Raw genomic sequence first — 20,632 nt, 5'->3', positions numbered from 1 at the left:
GGACAACTGAGAATTTGGGACAATTGCACAAATCTATCACCATTTTGAAGAACAACAACTGTATGCAAAATAGTTGGCGATGAGACAGGGGCAAAGTTTGCACATAACATGAACGCAAACCATGGTTTGTATTGTGTGCGCAAATGTATGGGTTCCTGGACCAAAGACTGTGGAAGTAGCACTCCAGCTGCTGCCATCTTACCTGGGGTTAAACTGTGTTGCTCAGGGCTTAAGCCATGATTTGGCTAACATGTCTGCTGAATCTGGGTTCATGATTTGTCCCTTTGATACAAACAATGAGCAGCACACCAAGAGCAAATCTACCTGTGAAGCCAACCCATGGCTTAGTCTTGGGTAGCACAGCAGCAGATGGACCAGAGAAGGAGCGCAGCAGCCATGATCTCTTCCTCAGAACCACCAGGCTTCCACTTGCATGTTAAGTCATGGTTTGGTTTAGCACTCCATGTGAACCAGGTCAATCTATATTTTGGCCTTAGTGATGGCTCAGCAGTGGATGTTTGAGGCCAGGCTTTGTATTGAGTGTGTAAAAGCATCGACAGTATTAAATAATGGAATTGTAAGATTTATTCAACATAGAGAAAAATGTGAACTTGGTCTTCAAGCAAGGAATTCACATTCAGGAATTTACATTCAATTCACCGTCCTCTATTGATGGGTCCAAAGTGTACTGTCCCTTGCTATCAGAGATATCCCATGGAAGTTGTGGGGAAGTGTGCACACATTTCACCTAGGAACAGGTTTCCTTTAGTAGAATCAAGTACAACAAATACCATCAATTTATTATTATTATTAAGATAGGTGATCTTTACTGTTTCTAGAGACCCCATAATACATGAAACACACACACATTCACATTTTGTGAATTTTCGTACTTTTGTCCATTTACTGTATTTATCCCCCCCCCAAATTTGAACTATAAAATGGTGATCTTCTTTGAGTCAAAATGAGAGTACCCCTAAACATTTTTTAGAAAAAAGCACTGTGTGTGTGTGTATCTCTATATCTATCTATCTAGCTAGCTATCTAGCTATCTATCATCTATCACATTTCTTGCTAATTCTAGATGCCCACCTTTCATCTGTTTGACCACATTTATAATCTAGAACCTAGTTTAGTAAAAAAAGAAGTTGCACTTTAAGCTCTGGGACTTAAGAAGCCTGAAGTTCATTCTGTTTATGGACCAAGTGCCATAGGTCAAGCTAAAATGCACTCCCATGTATGCCACACTACAACAACTTGGGTCACACATTTATTCATAAATATTTACAAACCACACTTCCGTAGGAAATATAGTAAGGCAATGTACAACATAAAAATGCAAATCAACAGTAATAACATTGATAAAAGCAGCAGTTAGATGTCAATAAAAACTGGTTGGTAAAAAAAAAAAAAGTCTAATTCCTAAGGCATGTCTGAACTATACAGTTTTTAGAAGACGTCTAAAAGAGCAGTCACAAAATTAAAAGACGCCTGTTTCTTGGGAGAAAAGCAATGACAAACCTAGACAACATCTTAAAAAGCAGAGACATCACCTTGCCAACAAAGGTCCGTATAGTTAAAGCCATGGTTTTCCTAGTAGTGATGTATGGAAGTGAGAGCTGGACCATAAAGAAGGCTGATCGCCAAATAATTGATGCTTTTGAATTATGGTGTTGGAGGAGACTCTTGAGAGTCCCATGGACTGCAAGAAGATCAAACCTATCTATTCTGAAGGAAATCAGCCCTGAGTGATCACTGGAAGGACAGATCCTGAAGCTGAGGCTCCAATACTTTGGCCAGCTCATGAGAAGAGAAGACTCCCTGGAAAAGACCCTGATGTTGGGAAAGATGTAGGGCAGAAGGAGAAGGGGATGGCAGAGGACGAGATGGTTGGACAGTGTTCTCAAAGCTGCCAGCATGAGTTTGACCTAACTGCGGGAGGCAGTGGAAGACAGGAGTGCCTGGCGTGCTCTGGTCCATGAGGTCACGAAGAGTCGGACACAACTCAACGACTAAACAACAACAAAAGAGAGCAGGGGTGACTCCTGGCAGATTTCTATTAACAATGAGTTAACAATGAGTTTCACATAGCAGAGCCTGCCATAAAGAAAGCTCAGTCCCTGGAAGAAGCCAATCAAAACTGTGCAGCATGGGTGGGGCACAAAAAATATCCCAAAAGAAGATCTCAGGGATCACTGTGGAGGAGAAGGAATAAGGCAGTCTTCAGTGTAGGTTGGACCCAAGTTGTATAGGGCTTTGTTGAGTCAACTCAATGACCTTGAATCTGTTCTAACAGCAGTGCAGTTTTCTCAGCATAGGAGTAACATGCTGTCACTAACCTGCTCCTGTGAGCATTCTGGCCACCACATCCTGCATCAGTTGCAGCTTCTGGTCCAGATACAAGGGCAGTCCCACATCTGAAGGGCTGTCAGATGGATAGTGGAACCAGATGTTTCCTACTGCTTCAGAGGGGAGGACCTAAGCCAATAGATCCAAATGACAAGAAATGAGATTTTGACAAACATTCAGAAGAACTTTCTAGCAGGAAGAGCTATTCAACAGTGGAACAGATTCCCTTGGAAGGTGATGGATTCTCCTACACTGGAATTTTTAAACAGAGGTTGGATGGCCATCTGTCAGAGATTCTTTAACTGAGATTCCTTCATTGCAGGGGGTTGGACTAAATGAAGCTTGGAGTCCCTTTCTACTCTACAGTTCTATGATTCTATGAGCAGGATTGATTGTCTGCAAAGTTAAGTCCTGCTCAGTTTGGCTGTGTGTTGAAGTCCTTAAGTCTGGACTTTGAAGTATCTTGCAAGGTGCTGATGAAACAAAGTTTTTATCCATTTTAGCAGCATTTTCAGTGTAAAGCCCTGGCAGTCACTTGACATCACAATGACATCAGCCTTTGCCTGACTTGATCTACACCCTATACCCTTTTTTTTAACAAAAAATGCTGGCTCTTTTGGGGGTTTTCTTTTATTGGGTTGTTGGTTTTGTTTTTATTTTATGTATTCGATATTTTATGTGACCCGCCCTGAGACCTTCAGGTATAAGGCGGTCTAGAAATTAAATAAATAGATAGATAGATAGATAATCTGATGATTTGGAACTTGTAGGTACAAAACGCTGCCAAAAGGAAGGGAAAACCCCATTCCTGGTGTCGAGGATTGTAGCATTAGTCACTTAAACCAATGAGTTTTAATGAATAGATAAACCAATTGATATAAATCTGCATAAATTTGCATTGGAGAATAACAATAGTTCTAAAGCAAAAAAGCCTACTTTGTTGCCCTGGAGAAATGCATCTTACAGCAGGTACCATGGTAAAAAAAGGCTTTCTGTCTCTCTATAACATACAAAGGCATGTCTATTAATAGAGTGCTTACAATTGCATCTGCAATTTTCATAAGCGCTTGTATTATAACTAATAAAAACTCTGCCGACTGATTAGTCAGAGCTTCCTTTTTAATTAATTAAAATGTTTTAAATCAATGTATTTAACCAACTCCTTGACTGAACATTGCAGCACACACACACACACACACACACACACACACACATTTTGCTCCTACCTGAATTTTCCACTGAAGAACCATTTTTAAACAACTTTATATATTTTCATCAGAGCTTCGGAACTGGGCATGTAGATTCCTTTTCAGCTAATCAAGCGAAGCAATTAAGCACTAGGTTCCTTAAATAGTATTCTGTCACAAGCCTTCATGTTTCCGTCACAGTACATATGGTCCAATTGTTTACAGATTAAAAAGAACGAATGAAAGAATGAATTTTTTTTTAAAAAATCCCTGCTCAGATGTTAAATCAAGATGTTTTCTTCACTTTCAACTGATGGGCTGACTGCCAACACTTTCAATGAGAAATTCAGAGGGCTTATATTTTTTTATATAAAAAAAGCCGAACGCATATCTCATGTTTGGACGTTAGTGTGTGATGGCCCATCAACATCAGGATTGATGGGAAAGAAGCTGTTCTTAAGGCATATGTTCAGCTCTCTGCAGAAAGAATACTCTTGGGGAAAGTGTTCTTTGTGAGTTTATGATATGAGAGCAAAAAACCAGGAACAAAATAGGTCTTAGGCATGAATTGGTACTATGATATGGAGGCAGGGCCACCTGCCAGTGATAACTTTTGCCCCACAGCACCATCTGGCAACCAGAAGCTCCCAAAGTTAAATCAAAATGGATGCTAAAAGTGTTGTAGCTGGATTGGAAACTAACCCATTTGTATGCCCCTTTTCTGAGTCCAGAAACATTCACGGTCATCTTCAACATGGTGCTTTCAATCTAGATTGATTCTAGATCCTGCCATCCATAAGGTCACTTGATATGCATTTGAAAAGCTTCCACTTGAATAGGTTATCCGTGTATTTTCCTCCATGCACATGCCTATGGTGAATGAACTAGGAAGTGTTGATTGCGATCTTAGGCTGGATCTAGACACATCAAAAAAAGTTTCAGGAAAAAGCGTTGTAAACCTCATAATGAGAAATCACGTTGCCGAAAGACAGAACGCCACAGCACCATCTGGTGTCACAGTGTTATAATGTATTTACGACACTTTTTTCTTTACTCATGTAGCTGAGTCCTTAGTATATGCCTACCCACAACACCATTGGGCGCATGCAGATACACTGGCCCCCGCCATTGCTGGGAGCTTCTGTTGTCATCTATATTCAAATGGACACACCACAGGGTGTCCAGAATGCATCTGTAATGAGATTTTATTTTCAGAATGAAATCAGTTTCTCAAGAACCTCCCCCCCCCCCAAAAAAATGTGATAAATCTAGATTGTCTATAGAAAAAGCAAGTACTCAAGCTCCATGGTATCTTTAATAAAATGTGTGTTTGCAGCCATCGTCTATGGCATCAGCTGTCTCTTTGCATCATTGACAACTGAAGTCATTCTGTGAACATATTGGAAATTTCATTGGCTCCTTGGTCTGAGTGTCTACATGCCTAATTATCTGATCAGAAACAAACATTTGCAGATCATGAAAAACTGATCATATGATCTGCACAGTTTTTGTTTCTCCAATCACAGAATTAGTTATTTCGCTGTTCAGACTTAACTATAGCCTACAATTTGATACCAGCACTTGTTGCTTTTTCGAACCAATGAACTTCTCAGAAAGTTCAAGGGGTGAGTTTACATCACTGACAATTGAGAATTTCAAGTCAGAGGCTAATTGTAGGGGTGAACAGTATGATCAAATTAAAACTATGAATGAATCTGTCACTACCCTAAATGTCAAAATAAAAACTGTTCCCTTAAAGGAAATATTTCCAGATGCGGTTGATGCTTTTTAATTCCCTGTTAGAGAAAGAAAGGGGAGGGGGGCTAGCTAACACATTAAGCATTTTGTGGAACTTCCATTTTAATTCCACTTCCAGCTAATTACATAACAGCAACACCTCATCAGTGCTAATGGTCTCTATTATTAAAGTAACCAGACAGAAGGGAGATGACAAAGAATCCAGTTCATAATCCTTTGATTTCAAAACAAATTTATCAGAGCTGATACACACAGTCAAAATCTGTGTGCAAGTGTTGCATCTTCCATGCAGATGTACAGCATTTGCATAGAAAACATAATATAAATTCTGTCCCCACAGACATGACAATAGTTTCTCAGTGGAGATTCACATGCTTGCAACAGCACGTCTTATTGCATTGTGATCACAAGACTTGCTTTTACGTATCTGCAACTCCATGCTAATGCAGTCTATGGCACAGTCACCATGATCCCCCTCAAAAGCAGTATGGATCATCTAATTGAATTAGTCAGTAGTTCTACGCACTGAAGAAAAGTTCTATGGGGCTTCAGGGAAACTTCGTCGCAATATAAGTCTAGGTGATGGTCTCCCAGCCTCTTCACTGTACTAGTCTGGATTCTGGAAAATTGACTGTGGAGTCTCATCATCTTTAGGAAACAAAGCCTTCTTTTTAAAGTTAAATTCCATCCCTGGTTTCATTTCACTCTGGATTAATACCAAAGGCCTAGAATATTTATTTCCACAAATATGCATTACCTCAGGGCTGGCCCAAGACATTTTGGCACCTGAGGTGAACCACCACAAAATGATTGCTTCACACACACCTGGCCCACTGGCCAGGGAGGAAGAGGAGAGTGAATAGCTATATCAGGGAGAGATCAAATTAACCTTACCTAATGGTTGAAGTGGAAATTGAAAGGAGAAAGGGGCTCACTCTAAATCAGTCCTGCTGGGTGCAGAGCCCAGGAGACCCATCAAAGGTCAACTTCCACCATTTTCTCCCTAGGGGTGGGAAGAGACCAGGAGCATCTCTTATAGAGGTGACATTGGGGGGCTGTTGAGGAAGATGGAGATTCAATCTCCAAGGAGCACATGGCAGTGGCAGTGGCCAAAGCATTCCTTGAAGGCCGGACCTGCTGTCCCTGTGGATCCTGTCACCTGAGGTGATCGTCTCATTTTGACTCATGGGTGGGCTGTCCTGCATTACCTTAAAAATGCTGAATTGTATCTTCATATGAGTTGCATCGGGTGAGTATACCTTTTGTATTGTGAAGTTCTCAGATATTCCACAGGGAAACAAAAGCACTTGTTCCTCTTCCTCCTATCTTTATTTTTAATAATTCTAAATAATGTTTACTGAAACTACAATGATTTCCAGCTTCCTAATGTTGTAAGGTATTTCTTTTCCATTCCGATAAAGCAGATTTGCCTATTGTTAAATACTAGCACACTTAACTATACATTGGTACCTCGGGTTAAGTACTTAATTCGTTCCGGAGGTCCGTTCTTAACCTGAAACTGTTCTTAACCTGAAGCACCACTTTAGCTAATGGGGCCTCCTGGTGCCGCCGCACCGCCGGAGCATGATTTCTGTTCTCATCCTGAAGCAAAGTTCTTAACCCGAGGTGCTATTTCTGGGTTAGTGGAGTCTGTAACCTGAAGCGTATGTAAACCGAGGTACCACTGTATAGTGCATTTATTATCTGGATGTTCCATGTACCTAAATGGATTGTGTTTTGCAGTCCTGGGTGTGCCCCACTCCACCCCTGATCCTGATGCAAATGAAGGGTTTAATCCCTCTCACTCCCCCATCTAGGTCTTATGCAGAGTCAAGTCCTCCTGCCTTCTGTCTCCATTTTAAACACAACAACTATAGAATGGTATTGAGTTTAGTTTGCCCCAAATAGTGTGAGGCCCTGACTACAGCAGCAGGGGGCTGTAAATATCCTTTTGGGAAGCTGGGACCAGAAAGAAGTACAAAGGGCACAGTCAAAAAATTGCTGATAATGTTCTGTGTATGTGAAAGACTTCCAAAGTGCATTTTACATTGCCCAGCACAACCAGTGATAAAAATGTCCGGTAATTACTAAAACGGTTGGCTCTGCTGCTGGAGATATGTGTGAAAACATATGTGCTTTAGTAAATTCATGATTGCAAGGAAGTGTTGAATGCCAGATCTAGCAAGGCATCAGCTGAGGGTTTTTCTGTTTTCTTCTTCTTTTTTGGTGATATTGAATTAAGCAAGACACACAATGATAAGTAAATATGGAGTTCATTTCGTACAATGAAATCACCATGTTGCTGGCATTATCTGAGAATTGTTTGCTACGGCATCATATGTTGCATACAATGGGGTACCCATCTGTTTTTTCTAAATATAGCCAAGTTTGTTTTGCCTAAATTTACACCCTCTTGAACATCCTAGGTTGGTGCATTTGTCTTGGATTTGATTATTATTGGATAAGTGGCTCTACTTAGAAGGGATTGTTGGAAATGGAGCAGCGATGGGGCAGAATTTAAAGCAGACCTGGAAAAAAACTGTAACAATGAATAATGATGTGGAAGAGGGACATTTTAAGCCACATTCCAGCCACCTTAATGCTAAACCTGAATTCCAAGGAAGGGATTTAAGATGTCTAATAACTAAAGTAGAGCTTGTACAATTGTTATTATTTTTTAAAAAAATGTATTGACTTAAATCACAAATGGAAAAATATTTATGAACTTCTGGGAGAAAATGAGTTTTGGAGTAAGTGATGAACACAAAAGCCCCATTCAACCTGTCTGCCCCAAATCACATAAGAGTGAGAATAGGGAAATGCTCATTGGGTCATGCCCTCTTGTTTATCATCACTGCCCTCCATGCATTGCAGGTTGAATGTCTGCAGGAAGAGCCTGCCAAAGTTGTGTTTGGGAAGGTGTGTAGCTCAGTAGTATAAGCTGCATGCAGAAGGTCCCTGATTCATATGTGGGCGTCTTGGAAAGAGTTCTGCCTGAAATCTTGGGACAGTTGCTGCCAGTCAGTGTAGACTTGGAATAAGGCAGATTCCTATGTTTTTAAGCTCTCCAACCTTTGGATTCCTGCTGTCTATTTATCTGGTTCAGCGAGGCTTTGCTTTGCTTTGAGTTTCAGCAGTTAAGCAACTCAGACCAAGAGCTTATGTAGGAGCTGGAGGCCCCAGCCCTTCCTAGCTGGTAGGCAGGTGTTGGATCCAGGCAGGTGCCTCTTCAATCTCCCCCTGCCTCCCAAGTAGCTGAGCACTTTGCTGGTAGCCCTGGAGTTCCTACTTGGCTCACCGTGTCATCCATTCCAGTGGCCCTGGGGGTAACATGAAGGACTTTGAGAGCCAGCCAGGAACCCAGGCAATTGGTATTGAGGCTTCTGGTCCAGGGCCTAGGATGCCTGGATCCAATGGATTCTCAGAGTCATTGGCAGGGCAGAAATCTTCTGTGGGTCCTGCTCCTCCTCCACAGAAACACCAAGTACTAGGCCCGGACAGAGCTAGACCTGACATCTGCATAATCAGACTTCTAAATTGTGTGGGAAGCCAACACAAGGAGGGGAAGCTGCCAGCAGCAGACAAAAGAAAATAATTCCTCGCATAGCACATAGTTCAGCTATGGAATTCACTTCCAGGAGAAGTTGTGATTGTCAGCAACTTGGATGGCTTTAAAAGAGGATTAGCAAAATTCATGGAGGAGAGGGCTACCATTTGTTACTAGCCATAAAGGTTATGTTCTGTCTCCACTGTTGAAGCCAATATGTCTCTGGATACCAGTTGTTCAGAACTGAAAGTAGGGAGAGTACTATGAGAGGCCTCCCATCTGACCGTGAATGCTGGACTAGATAAACCTTTGGTGATGTCTTCTGATGAGAACAAAATAGGAAGGATAGAGAATCTTGAGCTCCTTGGAGGAATGGTGGAATATAATTGTAATAAACCAACCAACTAACCAACCAACCAACCAACCAACCAATCAACCCATAAGCTACAGTTGAGGGAGTTGGGTATGATTAGTCTGGAAAAGAGAAGAGTGAACGGAGAGACGATAGCCACCTTGAAGTACCTACAGCTTGTCACATGGAAGATGGAGCTACAGAAAGTAGGGCCCAAACCAATGGATTCAAATTACAAAAAATGAGATTCTGTCTAAACACCAGGAATAACTTTCTGTCAGTGAGAGCTGATCAACAGTGGAATGGACTCCCTTGGGAGGGTGTGGACTCTCCTGCCCTATAGATTTTTAAGCAGAGGTTGGATGGCCATCTGTCACAGATGCTTTAGTTGAGATTCCTGAATTGCAGAGGGTTGGACTAGATGGCCCTCGGGATCCCTTCCAACTCTTCAATTTTATGATTCTGTGCTGAGAAGTTGTACCACTTGAATGCCTAAATAGCAACCAGTGACTCCAATCACATCATATCATTTCTTCTTATTAATAAGCCCCATCGGTGTTCAGCATGTTGTGCAGAATGTCATGAACAAAAGGACAAGGTCTTTGACCCCCAAAGGGCTTTGTATCTAATTATATCAGAGGAAAGTACCAAAGCTGAACAGTAAACAGAAACACTGAATCAGAAAGACTGATCTGAAAAGGGAGAAAAACGTTCTTAACCTATTTTTCTAATGTGATCGTAATGTGGGACTCCTTCTGAAACTCATGGCATATTTGATAAATGGTACTTTGTGTACTTCTAGAACAGGGCTGGTGCCATATGCCTTCAGGAAAAGTTATTAAGGGGGTTTTTTGTATGGGAGGGCATTCCTGGTTCTATCAGTAGAATAACAGTCTTGACAATGGAATTAAATCTTTGACTTGGCTGGCTTATCAGCAAACAATAGGGCAGCCCATGGAAGACATTTTTAATACAAAAGGTTTTTCCCTTCCTTTTCCCCCTGTGAACCATATTGTAAAAGATGTGAACCATAAGTAAAAGATTAGGAAACAATGTGGAAGTGATTGATTCCTCAGATAGTGTTTTTTTTAAGGGGGAAAAACCAAATTTCTCTTCATTTCCACCCCATCCCCACACCATTATTCATTTTCTCTTCCTATCCAATTTTTCAGCTCCGGACAAAACATAAATGCAGCCAGCCAACCTCAGGGGCAAAATTATCTCCTCCTTCTTTCATCCTCTTCTGAATCACTGCAATGGTGGCACCAGAAGGGTGGTGAGAATCTAAAATGACCCTCTGAGCCACATGTATTTTATTTACTTACAGTTTTCTAGAACTAGGGTAGCCAACGTGGTGGCTGTCAGATGTTATTCAACTCCTATCAGCTCCACCCCAGCATAGCCACCTTGATTCTGCTCAAATGGTCCCTACAGGAGCACTGCAGAGTGTTCAGATCCAACATTCAAAAAGTTATTTGAGGGTTTTTTGAGTGCTCAAGTGAAACACTGGGAAAGTGTCAATCCCACTTGAGTTGGGTTGAATGGAAGGAGTGGGGTCTCCTATAACTATTCATAGAATCATAGAAACGTAGAATTGTAGAGTTGGAAGGAACCTTGAGGGTTATCTAGCCCAAACCCCTTTCAGGAATCTCAATAAAAGCCTGAATGGCAGATGGCCAGCCAACCTCTGCTTAAAAACCTCCAAGGAAGGAGAGTCCACCACATTCCAGGGGAGGCCATCCCACATTTGAACAGCTCTTACCATCAGAAAGTTCTTCCTGATGTTTAGTTTGAATCTCCTTTTGTGTAACTTGAAGCTATTGGTTTGGGTCCTAGTCTCCAGAGCAGGAAAACATGAGCTTGCTCCATCTTTCATGTGACAGCCATGCGCTGAAGTTATTTGAACAGGGAAATTAGTTTGTATTGTGATGGAGGCACATCCAAAAATATCAGCTATTTTAGTTGCCTTAAAGAAATTAAGGGATTGTGTTTGTTAACATCAGGCTTGATTCTGCTACTTCTAAAATTCAGGATGGCCACCAACTTCTGTTGCTAGGGTGTTTTGTTTTTGTTTTTATTAGGTATGTTTGCATTGCCATTTTACCAAAAATAAATAAATGGTATGGCTGTTTGGGGAGGGGAAACCAATTCTTTCAAAACACACACAGACACAAAAACCTATGTAGGTGCAGGTTTCATGCACTTATGTGAAGAAGCCAGAAAGTTATGGCTGTTTTGGTTTCCAAATGCAAGTCAGCAAGTGGTTTTCTGAATACTGCTTCATATTCAGGATCTGAGGTGAGGCCCTTCTGAAATTATCCCAACTCAACAGAGGCCAAATCTGAAGTGCCAGAAAGGACCCTGAGCAGGGAGGGTCTTGCACAGCCATAAGATATGGATGCTTAAAGCAACAGTGAGCACTCCCTGTTTGAATTGTTTTTCTTAGTAAGAAGTGATCTCTATAATATTTCATTTAAAAAGTGATGTTTGTAATTGTGATGCCTGAAATGTAAAGCAGGTTTATTCAACCCGATAAAAGTTGTATTATACGAATACATCTTGGGAAGTGGAAGCTTATTACAGCTCGTGCATTTGCATTAGAGCAATTGCCAGCTCCTAATGTGAAGCTGAATGCCTGTGTGAGGAGGACTTTACATATTTTTATTTTTGAGTAGGGAGTGTGTGCTTATCCCTTGTGTCTGTGGATGGAGTAAGGAAACCTGTCAAATTTCTTCTTTAAAAAAAGCTGCAGGAAAGGATCTCAGGTTTAATTTAAAGTGGATAATCACACAGTTCCTTTGGGTCTAACTTCAACAAAATGACTTAAGTTATTTTTTGCTATCTCTGACTTCAGTGCACTGAAGACATGAAGCAAAAAATAAATGCCTTATAATACTGTATTCCTGAAAACTAAATTTCACTTGAATATTGAGTCAAATGCTGATCTGAACCAAGCATACACCTTTATTCCCTATCTCTTGCTGTACCACTTGAGCCTCTTAGAATTGACCAGAATTCTGCTCCCCTGATTCAGTATCACAACTTATGGTATTGTGCTCTGGCATTGGGTGTTGAACCCATATGAGGAGAGCATCACCAGTGATGCCTGCCTTCTGCTACAACAGCATCAACAGTTGCCTACTGCAGTATTTGTTTCCGGCACCTAAAATGGCCTGAGTGAGTAAGTGGAAAGAGGCTCCAATTTATTTATTCCTAGTCATAAGGATTAAATTAAAGATAAAGATATGGTAAAGGACCCCTGGATGGTTAAATCCAGTCAAAGGCGACTATGGGGTTCAGCACTCATCTCCCTTTCAGGCCGAGGGAGCTGGAGTTTGTCCACGGACAGCTTTCCGGTGCAACAGAACACCATGATGGAAGCCAGAGCGCACGAAAATGCCACTTACCTTCCCACCGCAGCAGTACCTATTTATCTACTTGCACTGGTATGCTTTCAAATTGCTAGGTTGGCAGGAGCTGGGACAGAGCAACGAGAGCTCATCCCGTTGCGGGGATTTGAACTGCCGACCTTCAGTCATCAGCAGTGTCTGGGCAGAAATCAGGAAAATGTCTGGTAAAACTCGAATGTATGGCAGCCTATGTTAGCAGTTCCATTTTTCCATTAAAATAGCTCAAAAATGACTTTTTAAAAGAGTGATTTGGCCCAAAAAGCTCAACAACTTTGCTCCTCTTCCCCCAAAAAGCTCAGGTGTAGGAACTCAGGCAGCCCTTAGGCTATCTTGGACCCAAGTTGTTCAGGGCTTTATATATCATCACAAGAACCTGAAATATAGTTCAAATGTCATAGGGATCAGTAAGATGCAGTAGAATGTGTGAGCAACAACTTTAGCATATGCCAAAAACGTAAGATATTTGGTCCATGCCTTATTTATCTCAGAGGGAAGAGTGTTCCATATGGCAGGTGTAGCCATGCTAAAAGCCCTATTCCAGGCAGTCGCAAGACAATGCGTCGTCTGTCCACCTGAAATTTAATACAACCACACATGCTCCACCTTCCATAAGAAAAACAATTATCATTTCCCTAAACTGGTGTAAGTGGCACATGATTAAACAGGGAAAATGACCACAAATCTGGGAAGGCACCACTGACAGGAAAAAAAGAGAGGAAGAAACTCCAGGTGTTGGTAGAGAGATTTATTCCAGGGCTGGTGCATTTTGGAATAATCCTTCTTCAGGGGCACATTTTGAATAGTAATTCTCATCAAATGCACAAACCCCTATGCACTTGATGAGAACTGCTATCAAAACGTGCTCCTGAAGAAGGGATATTCCAACACGCATTGGATCGGAAACAAATCTTTCTTCATGATTCAACAATATCCATTCAGCTGCAGACCTTTCCATGCACAGATTTCTTTGTGTGTCATCAATGGTTCTGTGGTTTGCAGCAATATGGGCACTTAGAGGACCACTTTGCATTCAAGCAGTATTCATATGAAAATCACACATTCAGTAAACATGAATTCACCCCTCACCTCCAGCTGTTCAGCTGAATGTCTGCATAGAGCAGGCATGTGTACTATTGTATGCAGGTAACACTCTGTCAGTTGGGATCCCTGGTAAAGCAGGATCTGGCCCGTGTGGCTCTCTTCCAGATTTCAGTTGAATTTGTGGAGGTCAAGAGGGGAGACATTGCATGCAGCCTTGCCCCCAAATGTTCAGCGAGGTTGAATCCCTATATCCACTTAGTGGAAGTGTTGTTGTTTAGTTGTGTCCGACTCTTTGTGACCCCATTAACCAGAGCACGCCAGGCACTCCTGTCTTCCATTGCCTCCCACAGTTTGGTCAAACTCATGTTCGTAGCTTCAAGAACACTGTCCAACCATCTCGTCCTCTGTTGTCCCCTTCTCCTTGTGCCCTCCATCTTTCCCAACATCAGGGAGTCTTCTCTTCTCATGAGGTGGCCAAAGTCTTGGAGCCTCAGCTTCAGGATCTGTCCTTCCAGTGAGCACTCAGGGCTGATTTCCTTCAGAATGGATAGGTTTGATCTTCTTGCAGTCCATGGGACTCTCAAGAGTCTCCTCCAGCACCATAATTCAAACGCATCAATTCTTCAGCAATCAGCCTTCTTTATAGTCCAGCTCTCACTTCCATACATCACTACTGGGAAAACCATAGCTTTAACTATACGGAATTTGTCGGCAAGGTGATGTCTCTGCTTTTTAAGATGCTGTTAGTGGAAGTAAGTCCCACTGAATCCAGTGCAGCTTGCCTCTGAGCAACCTATATAGGATTTCACTGTGAATATGTGATCAGGGTTTTAATCCAAGGGGTGGGTGGGTGTATTTCTGAGGCTAAATTTCAGCCTTCCCCAGCCTGGAGACTTTCAGATGTTTTGCACTCCTAGCTCCCATCAGCCCCAGCATGCTCAGTCAGTGGTCAGGGATGATGGGAGTTGCAGTCCATAGTCCAACAGCATGCTTGTAAAGGCAGCTACATTGCATTGAGTTGCTTTTGTCACTCTACTCGGTTTAAAGACAAGGGAAACAGGCAACTCTCAATATTTTTTAGTTATTTACAAATACTTCCACTTCTGTACACAAGTGTGCAAAATCACCTTGAGCTGTTGCAAAAGCAGAACATGGAATAACCACAGGACCTGTTTTGAAAAGATAAAGTGCCCTATAACCTGTGGGCACAAGTATCACTCGCTGTTAGGAAGATACAAACCATTCTAAATTCCAATGTGATGATGGGTCTTATATACAAATTGAATTTCCCTATCTCTCTTTTGCCCAACACTCTCAATACAGTGTTTGTCAGAATATGGAAATGTTGCCATGGGAAACTTTGGCTCTGGGATGGGGAGCACTACTAGAGAACGAGTGAAATGGAATTTCTTCAAGCAGATAACAGAAGAATCTGCGGCTTAGGCGCTGCAGGCCTTCTGTTTGAGGAAACTTCTAACTGTAGCCTAGTGGTGTGCTATCTCCTCTCAGCCTTAAAGATTTTAGAAATATCCTTTCCCCATTTAAAAGCTAACGGACTGTACAGGTCTGAGAGCCTTTCCCCACCCGTTCTGCCTTGATAAAGTGAGCAGATGTTAATTGGACAAAGAGCAAAGGAGGGTTTAAAGACCTTCAGAGCATTACTCTGATTTATTTTGCCTTGAACTCCCGTTTGTATATAGATTGGAAGGGAATGTTGTGTGGCTCTTTCAGGCCATTCTTCCCTCCCTTTCTCTGTGACATTCTTGATATACGTCACCTTGATAAATTGGCCCCTTCTCTGTCTGTCAAAAGACATCTTTAAAGAACAATAATCCATGTGAAGTGCAAACCCTGCCACCTGAATAAGCTAAACTCTGCAGATCTGAGAGCAGCTTTGCTTACTTAAGAATGAAATGCTGATGTTCAAGAGCTCTCACTCGCTTGTCGCTCACCACAGCCGAGGTTGGTGCAGCTGTGATCCTGGATAATAGCACAATGAATATAGCGTACAAGTTCCCAGTGCCAAAATGACCTCCTCTGGCCTCAATTCACTGCCCACTCACCCAACCTTTATACCTCCTCCATACTTTAACATATCCTCCAACATAATAAGCCCGCCACCACTAATGTTATAAAGTAGTAATTGTGCCTAATTGGTAGGGAGGTGACAGACCATTCTGGTAATGTTGTGAAACTGTAAGAAAAGGGGAGTGAGAGCATTCACAGGCCCAGCAGTAATTATCCACTAATTTGGCCTGTTTGTGTAGGGACAGCTCATTATAGCCCTTAAGAAACCCCCAAATAAAGCAAGAAAGTTGGTAGGAGGTAAGGTTAAATAATTAGTGTTCAGCAGATTAAAAAAAATATCAAAGAACAGGATTAAGGGGGGAAATGTGATGAGAGTAACAACAGAGAATGGTGCAATATCCTTCCCATAAGTGAGTTTTATGTATTTGCAAGTATGTCAGACTCACGTATTATAAGATGCCTAAATGAGTTCAAAAAATATACAAACCATGGCATGCAATTTTATTTTATTTCTGTAATTAGAGCAGTCATCATCATTTTGCAGCTCAGATTGCCAGCTTTATACTCTTTAAGCGACTTGGTAAATCAGTTTTGAAAAGGACTTTCCAATTCAAAAGCAGTATTTTCCATATTTTTCATTGTCACTAAATGCTCCAGTGTGTGCCTTTTATGTTTTGTACATGTTCTTTTCCAAATTTTTAAAAAGTGGCTGCCTGGTCTTAATTTCGTTTTTCTACAACCGGTTGGGAAAAGAAACTAGATGGTACACTGAGCTCCTCAACTCAGATTGCCAAAAAAGATTGTTTAAAGTTTACTTTATTTGAATGTCTGGGACTGTGATCAATTTCAGTGATAACAAATAAGTCGGTAAAACTGTGATCCTGTACACACCTGTTCAGGATCTGAACACCAACTGAACACCAGTAGGTTTTACTTCTGAACTGACATGAATACAATTGCATTGCAAGACTGAGTACACACTAACGTGTTTGTAGGTTTTTCTCAGTCTGGATCATTCATGCTTTCCCTCAACCTGCTGCTTTCAATCTAGATCTTGTTGCCCACAAGCATGGATGTAATGGACTGGCTGGATGGAGAGAAGTGGTGGGAGACACTAGCCAGAAAAGCCCCTAGGAAACCTCTGGGGAAGCAGGCTCAGATCCATGGGATTGGTGGTGGGACAATGATGAGCAGTAAGAGGGAGAAGGAGCAGAATGGGAGGAGGAGGTGTTTGGGAGCAGACAAGGCAACAGGGTTTAGTGAGCAGGAAGAGGCTATGGCAGAAAGCAGTACAGACTCCAAGGCTGAGTGTAGGCAGTCTGCGGAAGAGGACAGGAAGTCTTCCCTTCCTGCTGCAACCAGCTCCCCTCCCCCTCTCTCCCAGAACAGGCAAAGAAATGAAGAGGGCAGAAAAATGAGAAGCAAGAAGGCGAAACCTTAGGTTATCGGGGAAGGAACCAGGGGAGGAGCCTTAGAGAGCAGATGAAGGTGGGGACCTTTAGTCCTTGCAACTGCTTTATTGGGGCAAGACCTCCCGGAAAGAGTAGCTGAGACCACTAGGCCACAGCTGCGGTTTCTTTCCTTCACTGGCCTCGGGTGATTTATTGTTTCATTGCTCACCTATGCCTGACTTCAAATTTGACACTGGGTGTGCTTACTTAATAAGCATTGGAAAACCGTCCTCTTGATTAGGTCGTCCACCACTTTTCCTCCCTGCACAGATGAATGAAAAAGGAAGTGGTGATTGTGATCTTGGTATATACCCACTAACGTCATGGAGCATGTGTGAATGGCCATAGGCCTGTGTTAGATCATCTGCCTTGCATGCAAAAGGTCCCAGTATCCATCTGGGACATCTCCAGGTAGGACTGGGAGAGCCACTGCCAATCTGTGTCATCAATACTACAGTGTGGGGTTATGAATAATCAATCTGAAAGGAGCTTTCATTTTTGGAACGAAATTAGTTAGATTTGTCTTTAAATGCAAACTGATTTGAATTTCTCCCACAACCCTAATATGGCTGCTCCTTTGTCTCTCTTGCCTCTACTGTGTCAATTCTGGATTGTAAACTCCCCAGGCCAGAGACCTCCCTTTTCGTTTGTATTCCATAAAGCCACAGGCACAGTCGTAACACTATATGAATAAGAATAAAATAATAGTGCTGAGGTGGAAATGCTCTGTACATGCCCAGAGGCATTGTCATTATTGCAACAACAAAATAAAGAAGAAGAATTGGTGAGAAACTGAAATTATTACCGTATATTTCTACATCAAGGATATGTGTGCCCTGTAATAAGTTTAGAGAGGGAAGTGAACACACATACACACACACACTGACCGAAAAGTCGGGTGTTGCAGCGGGTCATGCTGTCTGCTTGTGCCTGAAATGCCAACTCTTTTGAAGTTTCTTGGCAAATTCTCATTGGCATCTGCAGATTAGGGCTGTACACTGGAAGGATAGACCACACTGTGAGGGGCTCTTAAGCTAAACATTGCTGTGATCCACTCCCACACATGCCTTTTGCTTTGCAGCTCTGATCTCTGTTGACATATGTTTAAAGACTTGTCTGAAAGCAGGTTATCATGTCCTCTTGAGCCAGTTAAGCTATCACTTGAATTGGAATGCATCAAGAGTTTATACCGGTAAACAGAGAGGAGTACCAGAGCCATCCGATAAATTTGCTTTAAATTTTCAGACCTTTATCAGTTTCTGGGCAATGTCAGGTGCTGATCATTTTAACTACATTTAGCATTGTTGCATGCAAGATAGCATTGCTGTATAGTATACCTTCCAGTGGTCAAGAATACACTTGGCACAGATAAGAATGATAAAAGCTACAATAGTGACTGTGCCTTTTTGTATTTCCCAATACTGAGGCAGTCATCCATGTAAAAAGGATGGAGAATCAAATTCTCTATGCTGGCTTGCTACTGTTCTTATGCAGTATCGTAAACGGTTATCTCTATTTTTTAATAATTCTGGAAATTCTAGCTAGGGACTTCAAATGTTGGCCCTACCTTGTTAGCTAATTTCATTACTCGGCAGTTCCTATGGCCATATCAGTGTCCTAATGAACACTGCACATTATCAATGCAGAAGATAAAAAGGAGAGTTTATTAATTAATCCCAATTCAAAATATGGGCTCTTTTTTTCTTACAATAGTAAGGGTACTAATTAGTATTGCTTTGGATTTTTGTGTGCTGTGTATAAGAACTGAAATAAGACCACTACTCAGTTTTGTATACACCCAAGAGATGGTGATAATGTTCATTCATTCACCAGTACAGGGTCCCACAGCAGAAGAGCTGAAGTGAACTTTATGAGCTACTTCTGTTGAAATCTACAATTTAATACAATGAATAGTATACTTTATTTATTCAGACGTACAGCCGGTTACGTCTTGTGTGTTTATTGAAGAGCTGAAGTGAGCACCAGACCAGAGCAGTGTCAAATGCTTCCTCTCCTTATTCCTTCTTTTAGTAAAAAGTTTCCTACTGTAAAACACAGGCATCTTGCTTTCCGCATCCATTGCATTTGTTGATTTATAGGGAGGAATCCAGCAAACCTGCTTTTATGCCCTCTTTCTTTTTAAATGTGTCTGTTCAGTCTGATGCACATCACCAGTGCTAACCAGATCTAATTAATTCAGTGCTTCTGATGTCTTAGTTTAACAGATTAAACTTTATCCAATCTCTTTTACCTTCTGGAATTTCAGATCAACATTTTAGCATATGCAGTCTACCGTGCACATTGAAAATTCCAAAAATGTAACACACAAGTCTATAGCAAGAGAGGTAGCATCCTAATATACATTTAAAATTCAACCGTAGCATTTTTATTTTGAGTTCTGGATGGCTATAGATGAAAGGATGGCGTGTTTGCACATTGAATGAATCTCATCTAAATCATATTTGGTAGGATCTTGGGGGCTTGGGTTCAGCCCTGTTCTTTGCACTAGGGGCTAATGAAGAAATGGGTATTTTGTGTACCCATTCAATGGGCATGCCTGTTACTTGTAGTCTCATGGCCACAACTGAATTCACCAGCAATGTAGCAATTTAAGTATAATGAATCACCAGTTTAGGAAGAAGAAGCAAGGAACCAGATATAGAACTTTTAGAATTTTGGCTTTTATTCAATGTCAAAGATCTTGCCAGTATCGCAAACACAGCACTCTTAGAATGGTTCAAAATGATTTGGAGTATTGCTTTATTAACAGCTAGCAACCTTGTACCTGGTTGTTGTGTTACTTGGGACTTCTAGGAAACAAAAACTCAGTGTTTTAAATCAATGGTTATTTCAGTGGAATTTTGAAAGAGTCAGTCTGCCATCTTGATTCAAAATGGCATCCAGTTGGAGCCAAACATAGACAGTAAACTTGCCCCTTGAGTCCAACAGCACCTGTGTTCTCCGTCCTTGAATGAAAACTTGCAGATGTCAAAGAAGATTAATTGTCATATGCAGCAATGCATAGACAGTGGTCTAACAAACCATATTTTTTTAATGCTACACAAGGCTGTGTAGAAAGACGTGGTAATTTGGATATACAAAATGGAGTGACTACGTATACACTATCCAGATAGGTGTTCTGGTTCACACAAAAAGCACCTCCATATATGTACCACCAGCAGAATGTAAAACCCAATGGTGACACATTCAAGGAAAATGTGTGGGACTGCCTTGTGTTGTTCCTACATCCAAAGATTATTAAGACCATGTACACTCTGTGACAGCCTCCCCCAAGCTCGTGCTCTCATATATTTCGATGAGAAATCCCATTAGCACCAGCCGGCATAGCCCAAGGTCAGGTATGATACAAGCTGCAGTTCAAAATGTCTGGGAAGAGACACAAGGCTGCCATTTGTTAAAATAGCATCTACATTCTCTAACTACAACATCCTTTTAGATTTCATTTATGGCGATGGATAGCTTTAGCATTAGCATTTTCTATATGAGCA

The 20,632-nt window shown here is 41.5% G+C and overlaps 2 long non-coding RNA genes across 2 annotated transcripts in view; one reads left to right on the top strand and one right to left on the bottom strand.

Moving 5' to 3' along the window:
* LOC310660151 overlaps nt 1–20,632 on the bottom strand; it is a 586,996-nt gene that overhangs the window by 311,483 nt on the left and 254,881 nt on the right. The window lies entirely within an intron of this gene.
* The window catches only part of LOC310660077, a 463,269-nt gene that overhangs the window by 380,669 nt on the left and 61,968 nt on the right, over nt 1–20,632 (top strand). The window lies entirely within an intron of this gene.

Source organism: Podarcis tiliguerta, assembly GCF_965153285.1.
Source record: "Podarcis tiliguerta genome assembly, chromosome: 11".
Classification (NCBI taxonomy): Eukaryota; Metazoa; Chordata; class Lepidosauria; order Squamata; family Lacertidae; genus Podarcis; species Podarcis tiliguerta.
The sequence above is the reverse complement of the archived record's forward strand: the minus strand, read 5'-3'. Positions and strand labels throughout refer to the sequence as shown.